Source organism: Ambystoma mexicanum, chromosome 2q (genome assembly GCF_040938575.1).
Source record: "Ambystoma mexicanum isolate Mex_15411 chromosome 2q, UKY_AmexF1_1, whole genome shotgun sequence".
Lineage (NCBI taxonomy): Eukaryota > Metazoa > Chordata > Amphibia > Caudata > Ambystomatidae > Ambystoma > Ambystoma mexicanum.
In genome coordinates this window covers 516,747,602-516,761,264 of record NC_090924.1, presented here as the reverse complement: position 1 = coordinate 516,761,264, position 13,663 = coordinate 516,747,602, and the positions used below count along the sequence as shown (strand labels likewise).

The following is a 13,663-nucleotide window of genomic DNA, read 5'->3' as shown; positions in this document are numbered from 1 at the left end:
CTCCCTCCAGACCCACACCACTGTGTCCATATCCCTCCCTCCAGACCCACACCACTGTGTCCGTATCCCTCCTCAAAACCCACACCACTGTGTCCCCATCCCTCCCTCCAGACCCACACCACTGTGTCCCCATCCCTCCCTCTAGACCCACACCACTGTCCATATCCCTCCCTCCAGACCCACACCACTGTGTCCATATCCCTCCCTCCAGACGCACACCACCGTGTCCCTATCCTTCCGTCCAGACCCACACCACTGTGTCCCTATCCCTCCCTCCAGACCCACACCACAGTGTCCTTATCCCTCCACACCCACACCACTGTGTCCCTATCCCTCCCTCCAGACCCACACCACTGTACCTCAGCCCTCCCTCCAGACCCACACCACTGTACCCCAACCCTCCCTCCAAACCCACACCACTGTGTCCCTATCCCTCCCTCCAGTCCCACACCACTGTGTCCCTATCCCTCCCTCCAGACCCAAGCTGAACATGATTTTTAAAGTAAATGTAATTTTCCGCTCTACGTTTCAACCTGGTGTCTTGCGGGAACGTTTACGGTATCCTGAAGAAAATGCAAATTGTATTCTCAGCCAGCCAAGAGCACACAGATTGCTGCTGCTCTTGCAGCCTGGCAGCCATGCTTTCCCGGTTCCCCTCAGAAAAATGATGAGGGACAAGACAAAGTAAGGCGCTCCAGGGTTTTGCAGAAATGTTCCCGGTATCTCGAAGAAAATGGCCACTTGCACCGGCAGCCACAGCCTTCTCGCTACCCGAATCCCGCTCCGCGCTCACTGAAAGTGCTCCGGAACAGCTTCATTTCTCTGGAAAAATCACAATAATGACGTAGGAAGTCAAATGAAGTAGAGTGGGGGGGGCGTTGCTATGGTCCATTTCTCGGATGGGAACTAGTCGCTACCACTCCATGTCATGTATGGGCAGGTATTTATTTGTTTTTGTTATTGTATATTCATAAGGTGCTTCTACATCCCGGAAGTGTTTCACAGTGTCAGGTATATTTAGATGCCAGTGAGTTTGTTTTTCCTGTTTTCATTTTGGTTGCAGCAATATTGGATCTTTGTGTTTCTTCTTGGCTGGTATTATCTCCATCCCGGCTTCCACGACCCAAACAGAAGGCATTTCAGGGCAGATGTTTTTTTCCATATTCAACTGCCATCAACAAGTTGGATTATATGCAATCTTTCTTCACCTTTATCTGCGCACCACTCTTTCACTGTTAAAACAGCAATGCGCTCACCCTGTTGGAAATTAAGCCCCACGTCGATCCCATTTTTACCACAGCCGCAATGTTGCTTCTTTTTCTGCACTGCTGCACAGGCTCACGCTGGCTTGGATGCCTCTGGGGCTGCCCAGCTCTCCTGCGCTGGGGATGATATATGTGCTGCCACCGGAGCGGGGGACGAGTGCGGCGGCTGCCGGGCTCTGGATGAAGAGCAGCGGGCGGGGCTGAAGTTCCCTTGGCATGATTTCTTTAACTTTACTGCCTTTTTGGGGTGAGGGGGTCTGATTTTAACATTGCAGGGAGATGTGCCCAACTTTACTACACAGTGCTGTCGGGCAGTGTTTTGAGCTGTGCCAGCAAGTCTATTTGTACAACAAGATGTCTTTCTTGACTACCCCCGCGCCTGCATTTCTTCCACTGTCTGTATAGGACAGTTCCTTCCTTTCTCTGCGTTGTCTTACTGACTAGGTGCCTGCATGTTCATGTATACTTTGCTAGTATACAGTGAAAATGCAGACTCCTATGTAGCCTTACCAGCAAGATAACAATTGAGTATTTCGCCTTAAAAATAGCCATACTGTAGGCAGAGGTCTTCACTCTGTGGGACGTGTGATCTGAGTATTTTGCCTTAAAAATAGCCATACTGTAGGCAGAGATCTTCACTCTGTGGGGCGTGTGATCCAGGACTGTGCGAAAATACTTGTTTTGCCTCACTTAACTGTGCATGGCGAGCCACTGGCCCCCCATGCACGTGCCCAGGCAGTGTGACGTGACCATGGAACCGGAAATAACGCAGCCTGGACATGCGCTTTCCTGCATTTGGATGGCGTGTCCACGCTGCGTTGTTGCTTCCTGCTGGTGCTGCCAGCGTCTTCTTGCCTGTTAAGGGATGCCGTTTCATGGCTCAGCCCCCACACCACAGTTGGAGGGGGTGCCGGGAAGCAAGCGTTCAGGCCTTTGGCGGTCCCTCTGCTTCCCTCTCTCCCTCTGGACCCACAGAGGCAAACGTGTGGGGAGAGGTGGCGAGCAGGGCAGGGGCGGATCACTGCAATGCTGGCCCCTCTCCCCCTGTTCCCCCACCTTGGGGGCCATGGGGGAGAGGGTGCGAGCGGGGACAGAAGTACAGCAATCTGACGCGCGGGAGCCAGATGTCATACACACATTATTGTTTTTCAAATGTGCATTTTGCACATTCATAGGTTTTGTTTTGGTTAAATTCAACCTTAAACACATTAAACTAAACAATATATCAATACACATAATTATATTTTGCATATATAACGTCTCAGCAACAGTCTGTCAACCTGATGAGCTACCCCGGTAGCCATCTACTATAGAGTCTATGCATCCCTTGATGTACTTAAATCACTGCATTACCAACAGTACTTTGGGTGCACTGCTGCCATACAAGTGATTTAAAGTGGAATTCATGTAAACATTCCTGCTGTGGGTGCCAGGCCTTCACCTGCATGGGGCACCATATGTTGCAGAGAAGCCCGGGCCCCTCGTGTCTGGCATGGCAGCCACGGCAGTCTGCTGCTACGTCAGCGATGTCACCGAACTACAGTAAAAGCTACATGGCTGTTACTCAGTGTTTCCGAAAGTTAGCTCGGTAAATTAAGAACTACCGTGTCAGATTCATGTAAGATATTTAGATGAATGATGGAATGCCAGCAGGCTTGGCTCCTCAACTATTCTAGGCAGGGAATAGAAAGGGTAAAATGTAACAAACTGATGCTCTTTCTCTCGCTCTATTATTTTTTGTCTGTGACTGGGTATGAGTCATGTTTTCAGGTATGTGCTCTGACTGCTCTCTGTTTTCTGCCAGATGGGGTGGACTGGCCTATAGGGAACTTTGGAGATTTCCCGGTAGGACTCTGCACTCTAGGTCCCTTTTGTGTGTGGGGGAGGATGTGTGAAAGTTCATGTTTCATGTCGGAGTTGCCTTTACAGTGCACTGTTTACTCTCTCCTGGTTTCCCAACGTTACGTCCTGATTACTAGCTGATGCCTAACACCCACTAGCTGATGCCTACACCCAAGAGCTGGTTTTAACCCCTGGTCATCTAATCTTAATTTTTAAGTTTCAGGTAGACCGATGTATCCTTGGTTAACTTTGTTTTTATCGCTCCAAACATCAGTGTGTCAACCTAACCACCCGTGTCCCAGCAAGAGAAATCCAGCGAAGCACTTGACCCAGTCATGCAGGCAGGTAAGAATTTCTTTTCCCTATGTACCATTGGTTGAGTAGAAGTGATGAATGTTTATTTATATACAATTTTCCGCTGCATCACTGACTTGTCCTCTATCAGTAAAGAATTGATATTTTGCGTGAAATAGTCAGTTTGCCCTACAGTTGGATGAGGCCACTGACATTTCAAAAGACGCACATTTGATTGCTTTTTTGAGGTACTGCTGTGGAAAAGAAATATTGGAGAAATATTTTGTAAACCAATTCAGGGCAGACTAATTGCATCTGTAGTCTTTGACATTGTTAACTACTTCCTAAATTCCCACTGTGTTGGTATTTGCATAGATGGTGCTCCTTCAATGTGTGGGGATGAGCTGGGTTAAAAGCAAAAGTGTTGGCAGTAGCTCCACATATATTGTGGACACACTGCATGATCCGCTGGGAAGCTTTGCCTGTGCGCAATAAGGGGAATGGACTCTGAGAGGTGCTGACTTCTGTTGTAAAGATTGTACATTTTATTAAGATGCACCGCCAAGAGCCAGTCTGTTTGCCACATTACGTGCAGAAATGGGAGCAGAACATGATGCTTTGTTGTTTCACACGGAGGTCAGGTGGCTCTCTAGGGGGAAAGGTTTTAAAACACGTTTAGGAACTCTGGAACAAAGTGACACTTTCTCCTGGGTTCAGACCAGAGGAAAGACGAGCCTCTGTGTGATTCACACTGGCTTGTACTGTTAGCTTACTTTGGTGACCTCTTTGAAAAGCGACATTTTCTAAAACTCTCCGTGCAAGGCACAGAAAAGAAACCACATCATTGGCTATGAATGCAAAAATATCAGCATTCTAGAAGAAGCTGGAGCTTTGGAGGAGGAGAGTTGATGTCTGCGTTTCCATTCTTAGCAGATGCTCTTGAGTCGGAGTATGATCTTTCATGTGTTGCTAAACTAATAGGAAACCACCCCAGAACCAGTCTCAAAGTACTTTTCAGAGGAAAATTGTAACATCAATGACTGAGTGGTTCAGCCTTTCCTAGCAGACGCAGGGGCCCACCTCCCAATACACCTCCAGGAGGAACTAATGGAGCTTCAAAGTGACCGCCTACTCGAGAGCCAATTCAAAGAATTGTCTTTGGGTGGAGTTTGGCAAAATGCAGAGTTTCCAACTTTATCCAAATGTATTGTTACCTTTCAGCACCTCGTACCTTTGCGAGATTGGATTCTCAGCACTTGCAGCCCATAAGACTAAATATCAGTCAAACCTGGAAGAAAACCTGTGGTTGGCTATTGCAAAAATGTAACCCAATAGTGGCAGGCTGGCTGCCCAAAGACAGGCCCACCTTTCAGTTCTCCAGTATGCCACTGTCCAACTTGCTAGTGACTGAATTGATAGTAATCAAGTTGTTGTGCTTAAATTGTTACATGTGAAACGTTATTGTCGGAAATACATATCCAACACTGCTTTTAGTCAAGTCCTCCGCAGCAAAAAATTCTGAATACTATATTTACATATATTTGCCCTTTAATCTAATTTGAGTTATTGCAAGCAGTGATTTTGAAAGAATTTGGCGTTTGGCACCCACACCTCCATTTGGGGCACCATTCTACACTAGCGGGCGATAACTGTTCGGGGCCCAAGCCAGGTAACTTTTTCTTAGGGGGGCTGGGTGTCAAAAAAGTTTGAAGACCACTGCTGTAGATGTTTTTTTTTTTAAAACACAAAACCTATTTGATATCTTGCTGGCACCGCTATATGTTAACATATATTTTGTTTGCTAGTTTGGAAGAGCACTTCGACCCTCCCCAGTCCCTAGGGGCAGTGCACGTGTGGGCTTGAACGGCAGAAGCTTAATGTACTAAATGAGCCTTTGCAAAATCCTTTGCAAAATCCCTGGTTGCTTTTTAAAGTGGTCAATCATCCATGTGCTTGCTGTGCCCTTGTGTGCGACCTTGCTATGTGTATATACAACTCGTACACATGACCGCACCTTCAGTGGGTACGAGCGAAATTACTCCAGTACTGTGAAGGAAAGAGTTGCATGGGCCCAGCGATACTCAAACTTTGACTCAGTCATCCGCTTAAGAACATTTGTATTTTTTGTATTTGTTTATTATTTATATTGCGCGCCAAACCGTGAGGTAACTGAGCGCTTGAAAAACCTAGAGGTTACATACATGGTAAAGAAAGCACATTACAATAAAAAATGGAGACAAGTGGGACCCTTGTTACAGGTTACATGGTGAAGAAAGCACATTACAATCAAATATAGGGACAACGAGTGGAACCCTAGATAAAGGTGGGTCAGACAGCAGGAGAAAATGTTCAAAAATATAAATAATCAGAAATAGTCAGGAGACAGTGAACAATCGCATACATAGGCAGTGGTCAGATAAACATAATGGTGACATCTTAGTGAGGAGGCTTATTGCTCAGCCAATTTTTTATTTTGGCTTTGAAGGTGAGGAAGGAGGGTTCCTGTCTAAGAGGGATGGGAATAGAGTTCCATCGTTTGGCAGCTTGGACTGGGAAGCTGGCTCCTCAGGCTGTTTTTAGATTAAATCTTGGTACTACCAGGTTGTGGGAGTGAGATGAGCTGGTGGTACGTACGGGTTGGTGTTTGCAAATTTTGTCGGACAGATATTTCGCGGCATAGTTTGTAAGCCATTTTTACGTGATGGCCAAGGTGCGTAGTGTGATTCTGTCACGGCTGGGCAACCAGTTGGCGTTGTGTCTGTGAATCGATATGCGGCAGGATCTGGGAAGACTCAGTGCTGCTCTCAGAGAGTTATTCTGGAGTACCTGGATTCTATTTAGATTGTGTTCAGAAGAGCCTAGGAATAGGGTGTTGCAGTAGTCAAGTTTAGATAGAGCAAGTGCTCTAGCTAACGTTAAGCAACTGCTTGTGAATAAGCACGATTTACAGCTGTAGATCAGTTTATTTGTGTAGGCGTGGAGGAGGCCACGCTGCAGGCCTGTTTTTTGAGGGAAAGTGTTGAATCAAGGTAGACCCCCCAATGTTTTTATCTCTTTAGATATGTTGATTTTGTTGCTGTCAATGGCGAAAGGTGAGTACCTGGTGTCAAGTTTATTCAATCGTGCCTGAGTACCCACGATCATTAACTCAGTATTATCGTCATTGAGGCATAGACTGTTGGTGGCCATCCAAGCTTGGATTTCGAGATAAATATCGTTCAGTAGTTTGGAGTCATGGTCGCAACAGCCCGTGAGGAGGATGAGGACTTGAGTGTCATCTGCATAGTTGGTGTAGATGACACCCAAGCTGTCCAGATGATTGAATATTAGCTTTGTTAATATATTGTATAGTATGTGTGACACACAAGATCCCTGTGGGATCTGCTGAAGCTGAGGGGGAGAAGACTCTGGTGGTCCGATTTGATAGGAAGGATTTAACCCAGTCAGAGGTGTTAGTGGAGAATGTTGCGGCTGTGTTGAGGTGCTTGGTGAGAATTTGGTGGTCGACAAGGTCGAAGGCTGCACATAAATCAAAGAGTAGGAGGATCGCTAGCTTACCTTTGTCCTTCACCTCACCCATTTGGATTTTTAATTCTAGGAGGGCTGTCTCACTTCCATGTCTGGGTGTGAAGCCTGATTGTCTGAGTCCTAGGAGTTCGTTCTCCTCTAGGTGCTTCTAAATTTGGAGGTAAGCCACCGATCCTGGATTTTTAAGAGGAATGGGACGGTGGTGATGGGCCTGTAGTTTGTGGGGGCATTTGGATTAAGGTTGTTTTTTTAAGAGAGGCATAACCCAGGGCTTCCTTGAGATTGTTGGGTACCTGATTGGAAGAGAATGAGGAATTAATCAGAGTGGCGAAGAAGGGGGCTGGGTGTTTTGCTCCCTCTTTAATGATGGTGGCTGGGCAAATATCCCCTTGACAGTGAGAGGGTTTTAGGCTTTTTATGATGTCTTCAGCTTCCTTTGATGTTACTTGTGAGAAAGTAAAGGGTGTGCAAGAAAGTGAGGTTTTCGCTGGGTCAGGGGCAGACTGGGAGCCGTTAGAGAGGCTTGCCTTTTTAGCTTCGATCTAATTTTGGAGAAGAGTGATTTTATCTGCGAGGGCTTGCTGGATTTTTGTTCACCATTCTGCGTCTTTGATGCAGTCTTGTGTGGATGCTGCTGGGGATTCGAGCTCTTTTAGGATACTAAAGAGTTCCTTAGTACTGGATTTGGCATTGTGGTCTCTAGAATTATAGGTTTCTTTTTTTGCAGAAAGCATAGCCGCTTTGTAAATAGCGGAGGCTGACGTAAATGCAGTTTTGTTGGTGATGGAAGGTGATTTACGGCAGGTGGATTCCACTGATCTTTTGGTGTTTCGGAGACTTTTTAGTTTGGGGGTGAAACACTTATTGAGGTGTGCAATGGGTTTGGCTTTCCTAAGTTTAGGAGGAGCTGCGATATCTAATGCTGATTTCAGAGTATCGTTGTAAAGGTCTAACAATTTGAGAGGGTCGAGGTTGCTGAACTTGGTCTCATTGAGGATGTCGCTAATGAGGGGCTGGAGGCTGTCTATGGTGATGTTGCGACAGTTTATAGTTAGCGAGGGGGAGGCTAATGTGGCTTTGGCAGGTGAGGATCCCCGGATGGAGAACAGGATGAGGTGATGTTCCGACCAGGCTACAGGTTCGTTTTGGAGAATGGAGATGGAACAGTTGAGGTCTGACACCCAGTCCAACGTTCTGCCTTTGGAGTGGGCTGGTGTTGTGATTCTGTTTATGAAGCCCAGGTTGGTGATAGTGTTGTCCACCGCTAAAGCATGAAGGTCATTAGGGTCCTGGAGGCCAAGGTTCAGGTCTCCTAGAAGGATAGTTTGAGATCCAAGTTTGGTGTGAGTGGATAGGAGGTTCATGATGTCATCCTCGAAGAAGGGAGGGTGGCAGGGGGCGGTAGACAAGATGCAAGAGCATTGTCTGGGTGGGTGAAAGTGCTAGTTTCACCGATAGGAGTTCTGCAGAGTGGAAGCTGGTAGAGGGTATGGCTCTGAGAGCTAGGTTGGTTTTGGCAATGAAGGCCACTCCTCCACCTTTGCCTGAGATTCTAGCAGCCCTGATAATGGTGTAACCTTCAGATAGGGTTGGGAGAGTGCTGGGCCTGCTGCCTGGTGTAGCCAGGTTTCTGTAATAACCAGGAAATCTAGGCTATTTGAGATAATGAGATCGGCAATCTCTGAGGCATGGCCAACAAGGGAACGAGCATTGATAAGGGCTCCTTTAGTATTGGGTGATGGTAGGGTGGAGTTAGGTTCATTAGGGGTCGTGCTGGGGGGGTGGGTTGTGGGGTATGGGAGTGTGGATCGGGGAGAGGGAGAGCCGTGTCACTGGTAGTGACATGACGATGGTTTTTAGACTTAGAGGTGACTTTATGGTTTAGGAAGCGAGAGCCTAATCTCTGATTCCTGGTGTGGACTGAGAGTGGGATAAGTGGCGTTGGTGCTGCAGAGAAGCACTGTAACCATTTAAGAGGGCTGAGTGGGTCACTGGATGCTAAGTTTGGAGGATCTATGCTAGGTGGTCTGTGATTGAATGTGGGTTGAAGAGGTGGTAGGAAATGTGTTGGGGTGACTGAGTGAACTAAGGGAAGGAGTGAGGCCATGGCCAGTGTGACTCTGTGGAATGAGGACATGGTGCTTTGTCAACAGGCTGGCTTGGTGCTAGCTAGAGCTAATAAGGAGCAGCAATAGGTTGAATCTAGGTTAATACAGTAGATACCTAAGGCCGTGATTTAATATCAATAGAGTAGGCTAATGCAAAGTTAGTATAGTGGGCGACTAACGCACTGCAATATACTGGCGGGAGAACTTAATGCGAGGGTGGCTAGAACTAACACACATCAGCAACAGGCTGAATCGAAGTTTATACAGTGTAGAAATGAATGCAATATTCAACTAAGGCATCAGATAATACCTGATAGGTTAATTAAAAGTTAATACTATGGGCAGCTAAAGCACAACAGTAAACAACCGGCTAATTTAATGCAGGGGAGGCTCAAGCTAGCCAACATCGAAATTTGTACAGTGTAGAAGTTAATACTAAGTTCAGCTAGGGCAGCAGATTATCAGCAATAGGCTGATTCGAACTTAATACAATAGGCAATTAGAACACAGTAATTGATAATAGGCTAACTTAAAGCTGGAGTGACTGGTGCTGACAGGCATCTGCAACAGGTTGATTTAAGATGTATACAATGTAGAAATTAATGCAATGTTTAACTAGACATCCGAATATCAGCAGAAGGCTGGTTGAAAGTTGATACAATGGGCATAACTGTCTGGGTATCTATCCACCTTCCGGTGGCATGGGTGAGAAGGCAGCGCCTTAGATAGATTTGTGGTATAATCAGTATACTGATAAATAGTGGGTATGCAAGGTACAGATTACAGTGGTTATGGAATTGTTGCGGACTGGAATTGCTGCAACAGTAGTTGAATGCATGCAAATACGAGTACTGGCAAATAATGCTAGCATGCTAACATTGCAACACTTAAAAGTAAGGGGCAGAACGGAACTGGCAGCTGGCAATAATGCATGCAAGTACAAGTGCTAGCACATTAACAAGGCAGCAGTTGAAAGTAAGGATTTAATCAGATTGTAGGCAGATGCGTAATGCAGAAGGAGAGCCATTGGTAAGACTAGATCAAAACAATTTGGAGTCTTTTCACAGATAGACAGATCTGTGCTGGCCATATATGTGCAATGCTAAGATCATCACTGGTAAAGGCAGACATTGGTAGTAAGTTCGGGCGTCTGATCTTCTCACTGCTAGTAAGAGGTGGGTGGAGCGGTAGGTTGAACAGTCTGGCGGGTTAGGCCGTATGTGTGGGGACTAACGTTGGGTGCTTGCTTCAACAGGTGTGTTGCGTTTGTGATATTGTGGTTAATGGAGTAGCACGTTGCCTGAGTCCTGGCGTGATGCAGTGTCGCATAGCCCCTGTGAGAATGTGTCTATTGTAGATAAAGGGCAGAGTGCTTGTAATTTTCAATATGCAGCCCAGACAGCTGCATGCCGGTGCACGGACGCCCGCTGGCATAGATTTCCATTGTGTGGGGATTGTTGATGTGTTGCTCGTGGGAAGCGTGTGTGACTTTTGCAGCATCTTTAATATTGCTCAATTCTGCAGCAGGGTGCCAAGTGGCAAAGTTTTGTTTGGCTGGCATGAAGGCTGGCTAAGTTTTGAAGTGAGCGGCAGACTGCTTGAGCTGCTGTGTGGTACGGGGTGTGCTGCACACACAGCCAGGTGTAGTCTCAGGCTGGGGATGGTTGAAATGCCCTGGTAATTTGCTTCTTGTGGCACAGGGCGCTTTGGGCTTTACTTTACAAAAGCTCCAATTAGATTTGCTGTTGTGATTCTGCGCACAGAGAATGGTTGCAGATATTGGCCATCCAAGCTCTCAGAAGGGAGACAAAAAGGCCCTCTAACCAACAGTGGGCTAATGCCCGCCACCCATTTATTTCTCTTAACAATGCTTGCAACCTGATCATTGCTTTCACTTAAGCCATTCAGCACCAGCCAACAAAAAAAAAAAGTTTCATCCATTAATTGTCCATCAACTGAATTTGCATTAAAGGAGAGTCGCCACCCCCTTCCCCCTTCGTTGAAGCTGGGGAAGATTGTTTACAGTATGTGCATCAGTTTGAGATTTGTGTAATGTGAAAAGTGTACAGGACAGGTACTCTGACGTTCACCGTCAAAGCACCCCTAAAGAGGTTCTGTAAAGCTGCCCCCATTAAAAAGTGAACTGTCAGGCATTCAAAGACTCTCATTTTGTATTGTGATGCTTTTGAATATTATTTGTTCACTGCTGGAAGTTACGGATGCTATACCCGTGAGCCAGAGTTTTTTACACCATCGCCAACCTAAGGGGCGGCTGTCATGCACTCCTCCCTGAGATCAGGTGTCCCTTCCTAGTAGCAGATATCTGCCACCAGGGAGGGCCGCATGACATGGCCCCCACTCCATTGTGGGTGGCGGGGAGGGGGCCACCACCACTTCCCATTAGAAAATGCCCCAGCGGTTTGTGGTGCCCCACAGCCCCCCCTAAAATGCTGTCTACCATTTTCACTTTTTTCCTTTGTTTACCCAACTCCCCTTGGCGCAGATGGGCACAATAGTGTGCCATTCTGCCCCCAGGGTGCCCAAAACCTACTGCCCACCCATTGGGGGGCCTGTCCAACATTTTGTGGTGGCCCTCTCCCCCCCCACCCGGGCACCTCATGCAGGCCTCACTGGGCCTCCTATGTACGGCTGTGTGAGGTGCACCCCCCTCCATTTGGGGTGGGGGAGAGGGCCACCAAATAATGTGGGGCAGGCCCCCCAGTGGGTGGGGCAGTGTTAGGGAGAATTCTCTGTTTAGGCTGAATTTCCTAACCTAGTGAGTCCCCCAGCAGCTTTGCTGGATTTTTGGGGTTTATTTTTTTCTCCTGCCAAGAGTGAGACTCTTTTACCCTCACTCTTGGACATGACTTGAGAGTGTTTCTGTGACTTTCTATGTGCTTATGGGCTATGGGGTATTTTTTCCCCATAGGCTATCATTGGGTTTTGAATGTGTGTTACACAGCACCCTCCGTGCAGTAACACAGGGGTGTCATAGTGACCCCCAAACATAGACTCCACACCCTGGGGCTGACTACTGTCTCCCTGGGTCTGTAAAGTCACCATTGACTTTACTAGTCTTAATTTAGGAACTTAACCAGTACAAACCATCTTACTGTGGAAGTACTGGTAGGGGCAATTAGATTGCCCCTGGGTCTGTTGTCGAGGGGGTACTGTCCCGTCCCCCCTCGCCGAGTTCTGGCTGGTGGCAGTGGATACCACGGAAATATTCCACCGGAATATTACCCAATGGGATTTCCCATTGTTTTGAATGCACCACTTTTTGGTGCAATGTTAAAGATACCGCCGGTTTATTTATTTAATATAAACTCACCGGTTGGGATTTTTTGCCAGAACTCACAGCCAAAATGGCATCTAGGTTCACTTCAGTAGCCCTGAACCCGAGTCGAGCCTTTGTTCCACTTTTGGCGGGCTTCTGCACAGAAGCCCTCCAAAGTGGTGCCATTCTGTCTGGGTACCACAGGGGGTGTGGGAGGGGGTTTAGGCACCCTGGATTGAGTTGCCTTGCCAACTCAAGTCGCACTCTGGTGTGATTGGCCCAAGTGGTGAGCCCCCCGCTCACCACTTAGCATGTTGAGTGACAGCTAGGCTGTATGAATGGGGGTTTGCTGCATAAAAGCAGGGTTTTTGGGACTGGTTCTGGAGAAGTCGCCACAGGACCTAAGAAGCCGAAGAGGGAGAAGCCGAGACGACCTGCCAAGACGACACCACCGTTGAAGCCCTGCGGAACCGTCTCACCACTTTTTCCGACGACAGAGGAGATCTCCCGCCAGAGAGTCTCCTTCCCTTAACTGGTGGCGACAACCAGTTGCTGCCTTCTTTTCGCCGTCCCGAAGCATCTCGTGGCCGCCTTGCCTGTGCCAAGCACCCCGGCAACCGGGATACCACTTTTTACCTCAACCGCGAAAGAGGGGAAAACTCCTTTGTGACCGGAAAACTCCACGGCTGGTCTCTTCCCCGGTAGTGCAACGATCTGCAGCTTTCCTCCACGTCGGGATCACCTCTTCCCCTGGACGACGCCGCGACTTACACCCACTACCAGGAACAACTACCACCGCTGGAGGATCCTTTCCACTTTTAAAGGTACTGTGTTCCGCCCGGCTTCCCTCGCCACCGATTGTACGGGGTAGATTTAGCCCTCGGCTCTCGAACCTGGGTAAGCCTGGGACACCCTAACTACACTTTTCTAATCTCAGAAAAACCTTTTCTACTCACCTGTAAAGACTTGTGACATTGTGTGATCTTGGGCATATTTTCGCCTGGCTCCCTCTAAAGCGGGCCCCGAACCAATTCTCCTTGTCCCACAATTGATTGTCTTTCTAACCTTATGTGAAAAGTGTTTTACTTTGATGTTTGCATTACTCCTATCTTTTTCCCTCCCTTTTCAGTAACTTGTTGGAGTGCCATCTAACGTTAAGCGCTCACCTCTGTTTGGAAATAAGTGGTGTTAACTTAGACTTGTCCAACAAATGACTAGGGATATACACATAATTAATAGTGACTGTGTTTTAACTTACTTACCTTTTTTCTGTGCTAGTGTAATTTATGAGTGTGCCTTTAAAATAAATAAGTATATACTTTTACACCTAGCTCTGGTCAGTGTTTGCT

General features: G+C 47.3%; 1 long non-coding RNA gene across 1 annotated transcript in view; it reads left to right on the top strand.

Moving 5' to 3' along the window:
- LOC138569559 (uncharacterized) overlaps positions 1–13,663 on the top strand; it is a 384,208-nt gene that overhangs the window by 46,169 nt on the left and 324,376 nt on the right. The window contains exon 3 of the long non-coding RNA XR_011303262.1: positions 3,382–3,452. This is a non-coding gene — a long non-coding RNA (uncharacterized lncRNA). The remainder of the gene's footprint in view (positions 1–3,381; positions 3,453–13,663) is intronic.